An 18,196-nucleotide genomic window follows, 5' to 3' on the forward strand; every position below is an offset into this window, starting at 1 on the left:
AACACAACATCAACTTGGGAAAACAGCAACAACATATTGTGACATTCCCCTCTGGTGTTATCTGGACTGGTGATCTGCTAGGTCACTCCAATCCTTGACTCTGGGAGCCAGCTTTACCCTGCTGTGCTGTGAGAACCCCCACTCCCAGGCTGTTCATGCACAGCCTCTATCATGTAAGCTGCTCCCGGCTATGTGAGTGAGCACTTTTGGCCAACTGCTGCTTGGACTGTGCAACCAAATGACACTAGCCAATATCTCCAGTCCCAGACACAACCCTAGGAACCTCTGTCTTGCAGCGTCCAGTTATGCCCGCTGGACGCTGCAAACTTATATGAGTTCGTCAATTTAACAAAGAAATTGATATGTACCAGCCTTGTTATCCCAAGGGGAGTCTCTTCAAACCAAACACTCTGCTTCAGGTAGAACAAACAAAAAGATTTATTAGCTACAAAAATAGATTTTAAGTGGTCGTAAGTCAAAGCATAACAAGTCAGATTTGGTCAAATGAAATAAAAGCAAAACGCATTCTAAGCTGATCTTAACACTTTCAGTGCCCTTACAAACTTAGATGCTTCTCATCACAGGGTGGCTGATTGTGCTTCAGCCAGGCTCTCCCCTTTGATCAGTGCTTCAGTCGCTTGGTGCTGTGTCTGTAGATGTAGGTGGAAAAGAGAGGAAGAGCATGGCAAACATCTCTCCTTTTTATCATGTCCTTTCTTCCCTCTTGGCTTTGCCTGCCCCCCCTTCAGAGTCTGGTGAGCATTACCTCATCGCAGTCCCAAACTGACCAAAGGAAGGGGGTGACTCACTCAAGAGTCCACAGATCCTTTGTTGTTGCATAGGCCAGTGTTCTTTGTTCCTGTGAGTCTGGGCTGGGTTTGTCCCATACATGTCCTGATAAGGTGTGAACTGCCCCTCTGCGTCTGGAGAGTTTTTGCCTGGGCTTGCTTTAAGCCATGAGGACACATTCTCAGCCTCATAACCATTGTTCCCTCTAAGCTGTGCGCATGTGCGTTCGCACACAGATCCTAAACCCCGTGCACATGGCGAAACACTGCATGCACAAAAATTTGTACAGAAGCACAAAAATTTGCACACACAACCTGTCAAAAATTTGCACAGAAGAAATGTTTTGCGCACATGGCCTGTCAAAAATTAGAGGGAACATTGCTCATAACTATATACATGACATTACAACCTATAACATTACTATAACAATGATTACTATAACGTTACTATAACAACAATGCTCAGTGCATCATGAGCCTTCCGAAGACACCCAACATGACAAACTTTGCATTAGATACCACACAATCATATTAAAAGGATGAACATGGGGGTGCTGGGTGTTCCCCCAAGGTACAGATCGTTACACATATTTCAATGAATGTAAGTAAATCACTCCCCCAAGGTAACTCTAGAAGGAGTCTGTTAGCTCTGTTCCCCACCCGCCAGTGCGTACATCCAATAGGCAAATGTCCCTTTATGATGTCACTTTATCCTTCCCCATCCACTAAACTCCATTCACAGTTTGGTGTCAGTGAGTAGCATAGTCAGGGTCCTGATGTGCATCCAGGAACGCCTGTCTCCAGACCTCTGGGAAGTGCTGTTTGGTCTGGTCCTGAGACTCCACCATCTAGCCCAGCTCTAGTGATTTCAGCTTTATTTAGTGGCTGCATAGGAGAGGCCTCACCAGAGTTCACTCAAAGCTCTATTACGGCCTTCTGTGGCTTCAGTGAAGAGCCCTCTCTGCATTGTACCCTATCAAGGAGCCACCCCACCACTGTATCACCAACCATCACAAAGTCCTCTCTTTGCATCGTCTCTCACTGTGAGACTCTCTCAACAGCACAGGAGCCCCAGCAAATGGGACAATAGTGTATAGGACCCTTGAACAGACTTCTTGCAACCAGGGATGCACACTTCATTTCCCCTCAGTTCAGTTCCACCATGCAACCAATTCTGAGTTTGTGTACAGTTATGGTGGCTCCCAAAGTGTCACTAGAGGAATTCAGGGTAGAAATCTTATGCAAACAAAGCCCTCTCTGTATCTGTATTTCACCTGGTTCACCAACAGGAGGGAAGAGAGTTCCTTACCCTTAGGAACTTCCGTTCATCTAGAATTCTGGGGAACTAGTTTATGCAGGTGAAGCAGCTCTGTGGCTGTTCTTCTACCTATTTACCAACAGATGGGAGCAGAGAGCTCCTTACCCTCGAGGGCATCAAGCCATTATTTCCATTTTTTTCCCTTTTTGACCCATCAAAGCTCTCTAGGTGCAGAGTAACAGCTAAAATTACATACATTTATCAATCCCCCTCCTTTTTTTTTTTAAATGGAAAGAGACAACAGACCTCCTGAAAAGAAACCTCAGCCTCAAGCAATTTCCAGAGTCCCAGACTAATCTCCACTGTTATGTTAAAATGTGTCAATATTTGTATAGGGGCAGAACTTGCTCATGTCAGCTTAAGATAGGAAATGTCTTTAATACATGAGCAGGTGAAATAAACAGCAGGACAAATCTTTCTACCTTGTATCACCATGTACTAATAGAAAGGATTTGAAGAGCTAGCCAGAAATTCATCACTGTACAGAACCGCCCCTCCTGAAAGAAGAGACAGAAGCTTGGTAAAAAGTTCCTCTTTCCTCAGCTTATTACTATTATTTCATGACACTTCCACATGATGAAATAAGACATGATAGGCACAATATAGCTCGTACATCCATTTCTAGAGGCATCACACCTCATTATTCTTACTGCAGAGATGGTTTCTGAAACAAATGATATTATGTTAAATATTATTTCCAGCCAGCCAGGCATGCACTTTGTGATCTCTAATCAATGCTGTTGAGTAAAAGCAGCTGGAAAATGCTTCCCAAAAATTGCCAGTATTTTGCAGCACAGCTCATACTGGATGATCATTTCTTAGTATTTCATTTATGTCCGCTAAGGAATATTCATGGAATGAATCAATGACTACTTTGCAGTTAAATTATTATAGAAACAAATTCCCTGATAAGGGAAGATACATTTAAGAAGTGTCCTATTTCCTGGTAAAGATAAATATCACTTTGTAATAAATGACACTTTGACACTACATAAAAATTCAGCAGCTGAAATAAATTACCATTGGAAATAACATGCTAGGTACAAAGCACTGATGTGAAGTTTGAATATCAGGACTTAGGCACTTATCCTGCAAGGAATTCTGTACAGAATCCTGTGCCTTCATGGAGCACACTGGAGGCCCAGGGATCCACCCATACTTCTTCCACGGTCATGGAGCTGAAAAATCTAACAGTAGGAAAAAATAAGCACATGTAAGTTACAGAGAGAAAGGAGAGCTATGTCACAGCAATCAAATATTTTGGAGAAACATGTCTCCGAATTTGTTCCACAAACAATTTGGTTTTGGAAGATTTTTGTGTCACCTGAAATGTAGCAATTCTGCCAAGCTTCAAGACAGGTGCACTTGTGGAAGATGTTGAAAATAAGGAAAAAAGAAGACCCTTTTGCTAGATAATTCACACTTCCAAATCTTTCCTGCTCCACATAACAAACTACTACAACTGCTAGTTACTCCATTAGCTAGTGTGGTAGAGATCTGTACTATGAATCTAAAGGTTCAAACCATGCTGATGACCCAAGTTGAGGGTCAACAATATGGTTCCACAGAACAGAATTTCTGTTTTGTTTTGTTGTCTTTATTAGGAATTACATACAAAAAACCTCCAATAACTTAACATTAAGGTTACATTGTCAAACACTCAAAAGTTAAGAAATGCCAGAATTAAATCCCTACTTTTGTCACAGAGTTCCTGTAAGAAGCTGGGCAATCCACTTAAACCAAACTATTCACAGGTGACCATTAATTACGTGTTCCTCATTTTCTGGGTGCCCAACATGAGACGTGTGGGGACAGATTTACAGAAGGGCTGAGTGCTTACAACTGCAACTGAATCAACTGGAGCTGTGTTTCAAATGTATAAAAATGCTAAGTACTCAGGAAAATCAGGTCCCCTAGGTCTCTTAAGTTAGGCATCCAAAGTTAGTGGACACTTTTGATGATTTCAGGCTTCAATTCACCAGGGTATGGTGAAGATAAATGTCTGTGAAGCAGTCAAATACTATGGAGAAACACCATAGAAATGCCCAGGAGGAAATTATTAATTTTGTGTTTGGTACAGGTTTTGAATGGTGTGCAGTATCATAGAATCATAGAATCATAGAATATCAGGGTTGGAAGGGACCTCAGGAGGTCATCTAGTCCAAGCCCCTGCTCAAAGCAGGACCAATCCCCAATCAAATCATCCCAGCCAGGGCTTTGTCAAGCCTGACCTTAAAAACTTCCAAGGAAGGAGATTCTACCACCTCCCTAGGTAACGCATTCCAGTGTTTCACCACCCTCCTAGTGAAAAAGTTTTTCCTAATATCCAACCTAAACCTCCCCCACTGCAACTTGAGACCATTACTCCTTGTCCTGTCCTCTTCTACCACTGAGAATAGTCTAGAACCATCCTTTGTAGCTGTGCATTGGGTTCTTCCGTCCTAAGTGCAGGACCCTGCACTTATCCTTATTGAACCTCATCAGGTTTCTTTTGGCCCAATCCTCCAATTTGTCTAGGTCCCTCTGTATCCTATCCCTGCCCTCCAGCGTATCTACCACTCCTCCCAGTTTAGTATCATCCGCAAATTTGCTGAGAGTGCAATCCACACCATCCTCCAGATCATTTATGAAGATATTGAACAAAACCGGCCCCAGGACCGACCCCTGGGGCACTCCACTTGACACCGGCTGCCAACTAGACATGGAGCCATTGATCACTACCCGTTGAGCCTGACAATCTAGCCAACTTTCTACCCACCTTATAGTGCATTCATCCAGCCCATACTTCTTTAACTTGCTGACAAGAATACTGTGGGAGACCGTGTCAAAAGCTTTGCTAAAGTCAAGAAACAGTACATCGACTGCTTTCCCTTCATCCACAGAACCAGTAATCTCATCATAGAAGGCGATTAGATTAGTCAGGCATGACCTACCCTTGGTGAATCCATGCTGACTGTTCCTGATCACTTTCCTCTTGTGTAAGTGCTTCAGGATTGATTCCTTGAGGACCTGCTCCATTATTTTTCTGGGGACTGAGGTGAGGCTGACTGGCCTGTAGTTCCCAGGATCCTCCTCCTTCCCTTTTTTAAAGATTGGCACTACATTAGCCTTTTTCCAGTCATCTGGGACTTCCCCCGTTCACCACGAGTTTTCAAAAATAATGACCAATGGCTCTGCAATCACATCCACCAATTCCTTTAGCACTCTCGGATGCAACTCGTCCGGCCCCATGGACTTGTGCACGTCCAGCTTTTCTAAATAGTCCCTAACCACCTCTTTCTCCACAGAGGGCTGGCCATCTACTCCCCATGTTGCGATGCCCAGCGCAGCAGTCTGGGAGCTGTCCTTGTTAGTGAAGACAGAGGCAAAAAAAAGCATTGAGCACATTAGCTTTTTCCACATCCTCTGTCACTAGGTTGCCTCCCTCATTCAGTAAGGGGCCCACACTTTCCTTGGCTTTCTTCTTGTTGCCAACATACCTGAAGAAACCCTTCTTGTTACTCTTGACATCTCTTGCTAGCTGCAGCTCCAGGTGCGATTTGGCCCTCCTGATTTCATTCCTACAGTAAATAGCACTCAAGGCCCACACCTTGGATAAAAGAGGATAAAAAGAAATATTGAGGCAGGAGTCCTAGAAAAAAATTAGTATGTGAACATGCAACTAAAGACTGTCATAATTCTGGCATTTCCTAATTTGAGTGCTTTACTTTGGGACCTAAACATTACTTTTAATGTAGTTTTTTGGATGGAGCAGATATATATTTATTGCACGTAGTGGCGTGCTCACATGCACGCACACACATCAGACTGTGATTCAACCATTCAATGAACAAGTAGGTCAGACCCCAGAAATTCTCACTGGGCGCTGAGATACACAGATACCGGGAGGTCTGCAGGATTGGGAAAGAGATTTCTAACAGCTTCTTGGTGCCTCTGCAACTTGCTAGCAACACCCTCGGGCCCATATGTAACACTGCTCATACCACCTCCATAAGGGGACATTCTGTTAGATATTACCCCAGTTATCTCACCCAGTTAGTGCTTACTGTGGTTTCTATGGTTTTCTAACATGAGAGGCGCACTTGGCCCTATATTTTCTGGTCCCACTACTGGTTCTGCAGCAGCATTTATCTGGAAATCACGATTTCAGAGCTGTGCTGACATCGCTGATGAAGCAGGTGCACTGCACAAGCAAATGTGCTTTGGCAAGATAAAGTATTATTTCAGCTGAAGTTGTGGTCCTGAAACAAAATCCATGATGTTCATTCCAATTTCACTGCAGGGAAAAAAAATCAACAAAGTTTGTCAAATGGAAAATTATTTTCAATCTCCTTGCAGAGTAGTACAGACAGGAAAAAATTACTGAGGTCTTCACTCCATTTTTGCCTGAGGAAGGAATTTAGTGAGAGACCTAAGGACTAAGTAAGGCCTCAGCTTTTCAACCCACAAACATTGCTTTATAATACTGCATAAATGACATGACAGCAACAGGTGATTAATTAAAGAGAGTGTATTGTGCATTCGAAAAAGCAATATATATTGGCCTGGATCCTCAACGTCAAAGGATTTGAACCTCAGGTTGAATTCCTAATGGCTCTGCGTCTTGTTTAATTCACAGGTGACATGGCTTCTGAACTAGCTGGTCCCTACTTCCCATCTTTTAAAGGGAGAGAAAAAATATCTACATTTGTTAACCTATTTCAGTGATGTGATTATACGACCAGAATTTCAAAAAACAGAGACCCATATGCCTACATGCATACCATTACTGAATACACCATTACTGGACTTGTTCTTACCACTGTGGTATTTGCCTTTACCAAATGGACGCACTGTGAGCATATCATTCTGTGCCTAAAATGTTTATCCAGCCAATATGCTTCAACTGCTGTTTGTCATGTTGATCATACTCATGTCATTGTTACCTCATGCTCCCAACATCAGTTTATTGAATACACATCCTGTCTCTCAACTTACTCTTAGATTGTAATCAATTTGGGGGCAGGGACCATCTTTTGTGATATATACATACAGTGCCTAACACACTATGGCTGGTGCCTTATAGCACTACTGCAGTACAAATAATAAAACATAACAATACGTTGCTTGGAAAGCCTGCCCATAATATTCTTTTCTCCAGTTGTCTTACACAGCATTTGCCAAATATTTACAGTTAGCCACATAAAAATTGGATTTATAAATTCAGAGGTGATACTTGATGGTGCCCATTGCATATCAGTACTTCAAATCAGTGTACTGTATGTTGGTGCAAATTGATGTAAGGGATTGTCTTAGGGTTGCCAATTTTGTAATATATAAAAACTGGACACTCCAGCAGGAGTGCCGGAACCTCCCCTGCCCCGCCTCTTCTCCATGAGGCCCTGCTCCACCTTGTGCCCCACAGGCCCCACCCCTGTCCCTAGGCCTCATTCCTGCCCTAACTCTTTTCCAAGGCCCCACTCCTGCCCCTTCCTCTGGAGGCCCCACCCCCCATTAGCTCCTCTTTACCCCTCCCCGCATCGCTCAATGCTCTTCCCCTGTCCTCCCCATCCCTGCATGGGTCAGGAGGGACTTGCCTGCGGAGCCGGGGCTGGAAGCTGCAGCCACCTGATGAAGGTAGAAGGCAGCCCCAGCTGAATAGGGGCTGGAGCGGGTGATGACTCGGTGCCTCCCCCACCTGCAGTAACTGGACTTTGGGTGTCCGGTTGAAAAGGGCTTTTGACTGGATTTTGTGGTCGAAAACCAGGCACCTGGCCACTCTAGAGTGTCTACACATAAAAGTTATTCTGGAACAAAGGTACGTATGAACTGAAAGTGGAATAGCTATTCCTGAATAATTCCAAGTGTGAACACCTTATTCTGAAATAAGACCGCCTTTGCTGATTTCACTTAATCCACTTCCACAAATTAAATAAATTCAGAAAGAGGCACTCCAATTCTGGAATAAGAGTGCCCACATATGGAATTTTTCTGGAACAGCTATTCCCAATTCCATGTGTTGACAAGCCCTTACTCAGAAGCTGACATTCTCTTACAAACCTGCCACAATCACATCATTCTGCCCATGTGGGGGGGTAAAACAAACAAACAATCTTATGCTCTTACCCCATCTATGTCACTACTTAATTTGGGCCAAAGAGTCGTGTGGCTCAGAAGGTAGAGCTCAACAAAATCCTAACGTGGTCAATAGTGGAGAGGCACAAAGCAGCTGGAATGTACCCCATGAATCTGTCTCTCTATACTTACAAGGTATAATACTGTGCATAAAATATCTTCAGGACAGCAGAGAAACATTATCAGTTTTGAAAAAAATCACGTGCTTAATATAAACATGTAAAAGTGCAATTCGTCCATCGAGTATCATATATGATAACGGCTGCTTTAACAATCCCTCAGTGGCAGTGTGTGGTAGGTCAATAAGTCAGTGTAAAAGAGGTCATTAACTCATTGCACTGACAAATATATTTGTAATTTCAGTATGCTTAGCAGACGTTCTGTATTGCTTTCCTGCACTGCTAGTCACATAACTTACTATGTTAATAAAATGAACATTTTTTTGAATGGTGAGACTAGTGATATAAAATCATTTTAAAGAAGAGCACATGAGTAATAGGTTTGGATCTCTGGTTGTGGCACCCACCTGCAAAATCTGCATTCTGAGCTAGAGAGAGAAAATGCAGTATTTTAGAATTTGGGTAGATCATACAAGCAACTCTGATCTTGGGTGCACATTGCATTCTTTTACTTTAGAAAGACCTGATAGAATTACAGTTTGCATGAAGCAGAAATCAAGAGGAAATCTTTGCATATGTATTGGCGCCATTTTCAGAACATCAAAACTACGTAAAGCAAGGCTACACTTTTTTTAATGATTGCTCTTCATCTGAAAATCTGTAAATTCCAATGACTAAGTACACAGTACAATACACACTACTAAAGGCCAATCCTGCACCCCTAGAAATAAACTGAACTGTGTCATTTACTTCAAAAGGAACAGCATCAAGTCCTAAATATCCAGATGGAAAGACTTTGTTGGCTTTGGATTGCTAGACTGCTGTCCAACCAAGGTAAACTGTGAAAACCAAGGAAACAAACAAATGAGTCATTCAGTACCCCATCTACACTCACCTGTACCTCTCCTCAAATCACCTCACTTCTCATGGCCCACATAATTCCACCTTTCTCTTACACAACCAAATTGCAGCCATATCTACAACAATTTTTATTAGTAATATGTTCGTGTGTTTTGCTTATTAGTACATGCTTAATTTGCGCATGTGAATATCATTCCAGATAAAAACTGCAGTAGATGAATAATGATTCCTATGAGCCATCCATCTGATGGAATGGGCTTGGGCATGGTATTTAGTGCAGAGGTAGCTACTGTCTAAATATATGGAATTATTTCTTTATCAAAAAGAATAAAAGCTCAGGAATTTGGACCCAACTGCATTGTCTCTTCTCACCTGCAAATCTCAGCATTCAGTATTGCAGGCCAATTTCTTAAAAGAAAACAGCACTGCTCACAGGCAGTGCTTTTATTTTGCTTCATATCATGTTCTCAGTATCTCCCCTAACCTGAAAGCACACTTTCAGCATACTTAGGACTACAAACAGTTATCCTCTTCATGGCTGAGGCGATATTCCTGGTAACTTGATTTTTTATGGTTGGTCACTTGCAGTCACTTGTGTTGTGCACTCCTTCGGTCTCACAAGCTGAGGTGCTGCACTTTCCTTGGGAAGGAGGCAGTCAAGGAAAACTCACGGTGCTGCATAAAATGCTCTTGTTGATTCAGTCAGACTCTTCCCTCTGCAATAGTAATAAGGCAACATGGCACTAAGGGTCACTGTACTGTTGGATGTGCTGCTGAATTTTGGAAAATACATCATCATAAGCTACTTTTGTGGTCATTAAACATCCTGTTATGTATGCATTAGGGGTGCTATAGTTTTATCTCGGGGAACATGAGCACCAGGAGTGCTATTGTTAGTACCCATGAGCTGTCGTCTACAGAGGAAGGGATTTGCTCAGGGTTCACTTCAGCTTCCTCCTTGCTAGCAGGCAGTTCATCTGTACTTTTTCTGTTTTGGACAAAACAAAATAAAAGAGTTCATTGTTGCTGCTGACTGTGGGTGATTGCGAGTACACACAAATACAACAGATCCCAAGGATTTTGTTGTTGTTGCAAAAGTAAGGATGGTGACCTGACCAAATTATGCTTATTTTACATTTCCCCGATGAACGTTTTGGATGCAGTATTCTTCGTTTCACAATTTTACAGCAGCTGAGCATCTGGCTTATTCATGTACTTCAATTTCTCAGCTGTCAAAAAAAAATCATGTATGGGGTTTGGTTTTTTTTTTTTAATATTTCTTGTATAAATAAATGTTTAAACTGAGTGTAGGGCTCAAGAAAGATGCAGCACTAGAAATCTTGAAGGCTGAAGCCTTCCATTTGTTGACATAATAGGTTTGTCATAAGCAGCAGCAATCCAAACTGTGCACTTGCTTCCTGTCAACCCTGACCATCAAATAAGAGAGTTTTAATTGTCCTTGGTATCTCCAGAAATGGCAACAATTTCAGTTAGTACCAGTTGTATTCACGACAGATTTGTGGCATACTAGGAATTTTTTTTCCCTTTTTAAATTTTGGAAAATATTGTAGCATCAGGCACACCCAAGGGAAAGACGAAAAATCACACGGTCTTAAAAATTCAGTAATCATTTAATGCACAGTCTGAAATAGCAGTTGACTCTGAGTCAGTCTTCTGAATATCATCAAATCCCCTACCAATGAAAATCAAGAATAGGAATATCCGGGTATGGATAAAAGGCAGTATTAAGTATTACAAAAATCGGGGGAATGAATGAATGAATATTCAGGTGGGAAAAAATTTAAATACCCAAATGCTCCAGATTTATATTAAAAACCTGGCTCGTCATAGTTCATTACTTCAGTGTGATACAACTAAAATGACCTATAAAAAACGCTTAAACATTTTTAATTAATTTTTAAAAGCTTTGCCAATGCTATTTCTTATTCCCTACACAAATATTAATCCACTCTGTTTGTTCTTAAATCTCTGAATAAATACAGATATCTTTAATCCTGTATATATAGCTGAAGTTCACATTTTTTGAAGAATGACTCAACACAATGAAATCCTGCTCCTAATTAAAATTAACACAATTAAAAATAGAACAAAATGAATACATGTTTTAGAAAGTGATGATATATTCTGGATAAACATACTCGTCACAAGTCTTACACAGCCAGCTGTTCCAGTAGCCTCGTGTCACACCTTCACTGGAGAGTTAACTCAAGCTCTTACTCGGGTGTTGCTCCTAATGTCCCTTCTGGTCACATACAAAAACCTCTCATCTGAGTTCAGTGGTGCTTTCAACCCAGACTAATCCAACCTGTATGGGGCTGCAGGCTAAAGCTCGGGTGCTGTTTTCACTCAGGTGGCTAATACATCCCACTTTGCAGCATGCGCACAGACTAAACCACTTTAATGCTCGGAGTCCTCCAATGCCTTCCCACAACTCCGCCTATGTGCCCAGGACAGATAAGTTCTCCCACAATTCACTGGGAAAGAATCAGAGCAGCTCAGCTTACCACAGCACAAACAATGGACTATGCCCCGAGAAGTTTTAGCATCACACATGGGTAAGAGCAGCACCAGCTGAGGACAGTAACTTGGGTATGGCTTTGCAGTGTGGCTTCTCCACCTGGGCTAGGCAAACAAAACCAGTCAGGCTGTGGTGCCAAGCACCCGAGTTAACGCAGTAGCAAAAACATCCCAGTGCCAAGAAATTCAGGATGGGTGATGACTGGAGAACTACTTTTGTAAACCATTCATGTGATGACACAATTATTACAGTGTAATGGTGAAAGGTGCCAATGGTTTGCATATGAGCAGTCACTGATGCATACGCACCACTGAAATAGCGCACAGAGGGAGTTAAAGAAGCCATGAAGTATTCACACCCAGAGAGTCATTTAGAGGTAGTGTGTGGTTTAAAGCCTCCTCATTTGTGTGGGCTAGTAAATGTTCCTTTGGCCTGACCTACAGTGAAAATATAGGTTGACACAGTGTGTGAAAAATCCTCAACCCTGAGCGCCATAGCTATGCCAACCTAAGCCCTGGCATAGATGCAGCTAAATCAATGGAAGAATGATTCAGTTGATCTAGTGCCATCGCTCGGGGAGGTGGAGTTCCTACTGTTGCGGGAGTCTGAGTCTGCATTACCAACGTGTAGTGGTATAGCTACAACGCTGAAGCTATACCACTGTAGTGCCCTAGTGTCGACATGGCCTTTGTATTGCAGAGCAGCTGCACCAAAGGAAGCTAGATGCCCTGGCTCAACTTTTCAGGCTATGCATTCTCCATAAGCAGCCTTGGATTACGGGTTTCTCAGAGGAAAAGTGCAGGGGCTGACAAAGGAAAAAGGGGTACAGAATTTGTTAAACATTGAGATTTTTGTGGGGCACTGCTGAAAAACCTGAGACACAACTGGGGAACCATTGAAAGACTTGCCAGAAACAGACAGGAGTGGAGGATCTTCATTGGTTTCCTAAACGCCAGAGGTTTAATGGGAACATGATGATGATGATGATGAGAAACAGTAGCACCCTTCTAGGCAGCAGATCCCTGCAGAGCCCCCCACCGGGCTACAGAGCCCCCAGAATTCCCACTTACACCAGTAGAACCCCCTTTTCCTGCTTCTGTTCTTCAAAGTCAAAGGATGATGTTACTAAGCCCTTCTCCTTTACTCTCTCCCATCCCAAATCTTGAGCAGCTTCAGAGGTGGACCTCTGTATTGATGCTGCTCAGATTCCTTGGGGTATCTCTTTTCAGTCAAATTGGCCCTGTAGCACTTGACTACTGCATCTAAATGTGAACCATACTCATATACAGATGCAGCATTTGAGTTAGTTCTGATAGACTCGATAGAATATCTGGTCAGCATGCGGTCAAGGATGCAAGCCCATGGCTGGATCACGCTCATGTGGAAACACCTGTCCAAGGGAGTTTTGGGGGAGGAAATCTACACAAGGATCTTCTGAAGAGTTCCTCCCTGATCCAGCCAGCCAACCGGACTGAAAGCTGTTTTCACTGCGCTGCAAGAAATAAGCAGAGCAGAAATAGAGGGTTCTAAAACAAGGCAATAAACTGATTTTTCAGTGAATTCCATCACACATTGGTGTATACAGGAGTGAGGTAGCAGATGATCTTGCCAAAACTGGAAGATCGGAAGCTCAGGTTGGAATGACAATGGTTGGGGTATTAACATCCTATCAAGGGAAATATTAGCTGAAAGAAATGGTCAAAAGATTAAAGATCTTCTTATATCAAAGCTTCTCAGAAAACAACGTCCACTATCAAAAGACCGTGGGTGGGACACATTGCAGAAATGAAAATCAATAGAGATGGACTCAGATATATCCACTGAGCAAGATGTGTCTGGAGCAGTCACCTCCCCATGCTTTTGAATGTTGCATTGTAAGGAAAGTCACATTTTTCAGATTGGACCCCTTATACCTCATCGGATGAAGTGAGCTGTAGCTCACGAAAGCTTATGCTCAAATAAATTGGTTAGTCTCTAAGGTGCCACAAGTACTCCTTTTCTTTTTGCAAATACAGACTAACACGGCTGTTACTCTGAAATCTTAAAACAAGTTATTTGTTATTGTCAGATTTCTTTAAAGATTTTGAAATTTTTAAAATCCTTTTTACCCCAATATCTTTCCTCTCTTAGTTAAACTTGCATATATCAAGATTACCCTATGTCACACCAAAACAAAAGGCAGTTGTTGAAGACGAGTTAAAGCAACGCTATAAACCTCAGAGAGAAAAAACCAGGCTAGGAGTTGCAGTCAACCATGCCTCCTAGGAAATGGTTAATACACCGGTTTCACTTTCCCACAGCTTGTCTGTGGATCATAATTTTAGGGAACAGTATAATTAAATAGAGAACAAAGGAATCTTCTGTCACCAGCTTTGGAACACTGTAGTGTATCACACCAGAAAGACAGAGGAGTAAAATCTGCACCCTGAGCTTAATATTTCAACAAAATAAAGGTAAATTGGTTCTGTTATTGCGCATTTCAGTTATCATTAGTAATTATTGTTAACATATGATATTTTCATTTATTTTAATCATTCCATAGGTCATATCCCATATCACACAGAAATATTTGGTCTATAGGCATTGGGTAAAATTTCAGAAGTATCTAAGTGACTTAGGGGTAGAGCTATGCAAATAATATATTTTTCAGTTTGCTGGCAATTCCAAAAAATCGGCGTTTAACCAACAACAAGTTTTTTAAAAATTTGGCAAATCAAAAAGTCAAAAGCAATTAGTTTGGGGTTGAATGAAACATTCTGATCAACCCAAAATAAAATGCTTCATTTAGATTTTGAGCATGTTTTAATTTTTTATTTTTAAATTAAATTAAAGGAAATTTCAAAATGAGAAGTAATTTCAAATAAAAAAATTGAAACATTTCATTCAAAAAATGTTGAAATTAAACATTTCAAATTTTTGGAATTTAAGTTTTTTTCCAACTGAAACAATTCACCAAAATCAACATATATTCATGAAATGTTTTAGTGTCACCAAATCTGCATTTTTCATCAAAAAAAGTTTGAGTCAAAAAATTTTGCCCAGCTCTACTTATGCTCCTAATGATAATTGAAAGTCAATGGAACTTAGGCTTCTGTGTGCCCAAGTTACTTTTTGAAAAATGGGAGGTAGGCCTTTTGAAAAATGTATCCATTTTCTCTAAGTACGTTCTCTTAATCATAACATTAATAAAGAGATTAATATAGAAAGAACCTTACTGACCAGGGGAGATTCTGTTCTAACTTTCAGCAGTGAGCATCCAGCGTCAGCCCTGATGTCAATGGTGTTACCCTGGATATATGCAGATTTAATTGAGATAAGATTGAGGACGCTTGTCTCTAGAACATACTTCCCTCGTCCTGCAAACTGCCTACTTTGTTACTACAGCGTAAACAAATAGAAAGAAAAAATTAAGTCATGGTAGAGGTGGTTAGCAACCAGAATTTCCATTCTGTGTGACATCAAAATCAAAACATTCTTGCAAAACTGCATATTCCGATGGAAAACTGTTCTGTCGGAAATTTTATGACTGGCTCTAAGTAACAGTGTGATTTCATTAAAAAAAAAATTTAAAAAAATGAAACCCTCTTTGCATTTCAGATCTCTCCTAAGGACCCACTACTGCTCTTCCCTGTTTTCATCTAGTTCCCCTCCTATAGTCATCCCTAGGTCCATAGAAAAGGAGCCCTGTTTCAACAGGCCTTAAGGAAGCTGTAGCGTTGGAGAGAGGCTGCAGCGGTTAGGACTGGGGAACAGGGATCAGGAAGTAACTTCCTGAGGGCCTTCTGAGAGCTGTGGGATACAAGAATGCCACAACTGACCTTAGCTGGCTCATTGGGGATCCCTCTCCCACCTATGAACTTTTAGACGGTTTGGGGTCTGAGCCACCAGAGTTTTTTTTAATTGTAAATAAAACTAATTTAGTATGTCAGGGAGAAGCCCAAAGAGTCTAGCAATGCTGTGGGTATGCTTCCAAATGAGCTTAACTGGGCTTTTGAGCCATGTGCCTCCAAGGCTCACAGAGGGGACTATGAGCTTTGCAGTGGAAGTCAACGAACCACGTTTGGTGGTGCACAGGGGCCTTAATGAGCATCCTAAGGCTTTTGGGGAAGTCCTGATAAACTGGCTAAAACTTCGAGGAGGTAAGCCTTGGTGTTCTTTTAGGTTTAACATTAATTTGGAATTTCCTGTTCTAATATTTTATTTTAACTATCCGTTTCCTAGAGATAACACTTTAGAGAGGAAGCAGCATGGTCCATGGATAGGATACTGGACTGGGAATCAGGAGACCTGTGTTCTATTTCCAGCTCAACTCCTGGGTAACTTGGGCAAGTCATTTCACCTCTGTTTCTGCTCCCACTATTTCTTTGTCTTTTCTCTTTAGATTTTAAGACCTTTGGAGCAAAAAGTGACTCCTCATATGCATTTGTACAATGGGATCCCAATCTTGCTACTGTAATAAATATAATACAAAATAATTAGTTCTTGAAATATTCAAAACATTGATATGCTACTGCAATCTTAACCTCACCTTAAAGGTTTTTCGGTTTAGTAATAGCTTAAATTATACAATGCTAAACATGCTTCAACCAGAGTTGGCAAAATATGGGACTTTAAAGAAGTTTTGGAAATTTTAGAAGCAGCAAATACTTTAGTAGCAGTTAGCTTTTCAACATCTTGGATCAGAGAATCTGGCCTTAAAGTTGGTAAAAATATTGACAGAAAGGCTGTCACTGAGTTCATCTTGTAACACTAGTTCCAAATTATCCTCGACACTAAATCTATACTGAATATGCCCTGTTGATAGTCTGAAGTCACATCCCCTTTGGTTGTGATCTTATCAGCTCTCAGAATAATAAGCAGGTGCAAACCTTGAAAGGGTTTCACTTTAAAGATCACTCCTACAGAGTTCACAGCAAGTCTATTATTACTTATTATTAATTACTATTATTATATATTTGTATTGCTGTAGCACCTAGGGGGCATAATAATAGATCAGGACCACATTGTGCTAAATGCTGTACAAACACAGAACAACCAGATGGTCCCTGCCCCAAGAGGCTTAAAGTACTGGCTTCTGATAGTGCCATGTGTGCACAAGAGGTCACACCATTGCTGCCATATGTAGAATTGCAATGGGGTTATCCATCGAGTGAAATTTGAAAGAAAATGGCTGGTGAAGAGAAAGTGCATGGGAAATTAGAATAGCCAATAAAAGTTGTCTCAATGAACAGAAGCCTTGTAGAAAGACTGGTCCTACCCCATGGTCCTCTGCTGCTGAATTTAGCATCTGCTCTGCAGGGGATAATGTAGGAAACTTGGTATTTGACAATGAATCACAAAAGAAAATTGATTTTTACCAGAAAAAAAATAGACAACACTGACAATAGAAAAATCAATGCTCAACTACTAGAAAACATTTGGAGCCCATCATGAGGTTGAAAATGGCGGGGGGGCGGGGAGGGGGCACTGAAATTTTCTGGATGTTGACAAAAATAAAAGGGAGGGGGATTTTTTTGCTAATTTATTTTCCTGTTTTTCAATAAGCCTTAAAAATAATATTTCCTCTGTTCAAAATTTGATGAGGAAAACAAGTGGCACTTGTTTCCCCAGACAACCCACAACTGTATGTGCGCACAAAAACCCTGCTGGCAAACCAAGTCATGAGGGAAATCGTTGGCTATTATTGTATAATTTTGTTTAAATTTCAGAGGAAAGGAAACAGACTTGAGGCTGCTCAAAGGCCACACAGACATCAAGCACAGTACAAACACTACTAGATTTACTTCTTCCAAGATTTTAGGAACAAACTAGCAAAGAGGAGACAGAAGTTTGGCAAAGTTAAGTCCCTGGCAAGCTGCGGCATAAAATATGCTTTATTGTATATAGCCAAACAGGACGTTTTCTGGAACAATGAAATAATTATCTCAGTTTCCCAGAAGAAAATGAAGATTTGAGTAGCTTTGCAGACCATACATTTAAAAATTGTTGTAACGGAACCTTCTAAAAATGCTTCCAAATAATTGAGGCACATGCTCATCTCTCACCAAAAGACTCTACCTTTCTAGGGCCTCGATTCAGCTCTGTGTCCCTAACCAGCAAAGCATTTCAGTACCTGCTTGACCTTAAGAACATATGTAGAGCTTATTCACTTAAGTTTATCCTTACTGCCTAGCTGAATTGGGGCCTATCGGATTAGACAATAAATTATTAACTGGCTTGTACAATGCCAATTGTTTCATTTCCCAAACAGTGGACACTTAAGCCACTGCATGGAGACCCATCGACGTCAGAAGGGTCTGCTCAAGCAGATCTGATTTCAGGATTGGGATCTTAGATCACAAACCCTTCAGGACACGGACTGTGAATGCATTTTGGGCCCTACACAAATGCAGATAAGAATGATGTGGTATAAAAGTTTAATATTTTTATTGTTTCCTGATCTCTCTCACCCCCTTAA

The 18,196-nt window shown here is 41.2% G+C and overlaps 1 long non-coding RNA gene across 1 annotated transcript; it reads right to left on the reverse strand.

Moving 5' to 3' along the window:
• Nucleotides 1-5,123: 5,123 nt before the first annotated feature.
• Nucleotides 5,124-6,321, reverse strand: LOC141985972 (uncharacterized). Its single transcript, XR_012639082.1, has 3 exons — nucleotides 6,153-6,321; nucleotides 5,586-5,695; nucleotides 5,124-5,279 (listed from the first exon to the last, which is right to left on the reverse strand). It is a non-coding gene; the product is annotated as an uncharacterized LOC141985972 (long non-coding RNA).
• Between the last annotated feature and the right edge of the window lie 11,875 nt (nucleotides 6,322-18,196).

This window comes from Natator depressus, chromosome 4 (genome assembly GCF_965152275.1).
Source record: "Natator depressus isolate rNatDep1 chromosome 4, rNatDep2.hap1, whole genome shotgun sequence".
Lineage (NCBI taxonomy): Eukaryota > Metazoa > Chordata > Testudines > Cheloniidae > Natator > Natator depressus.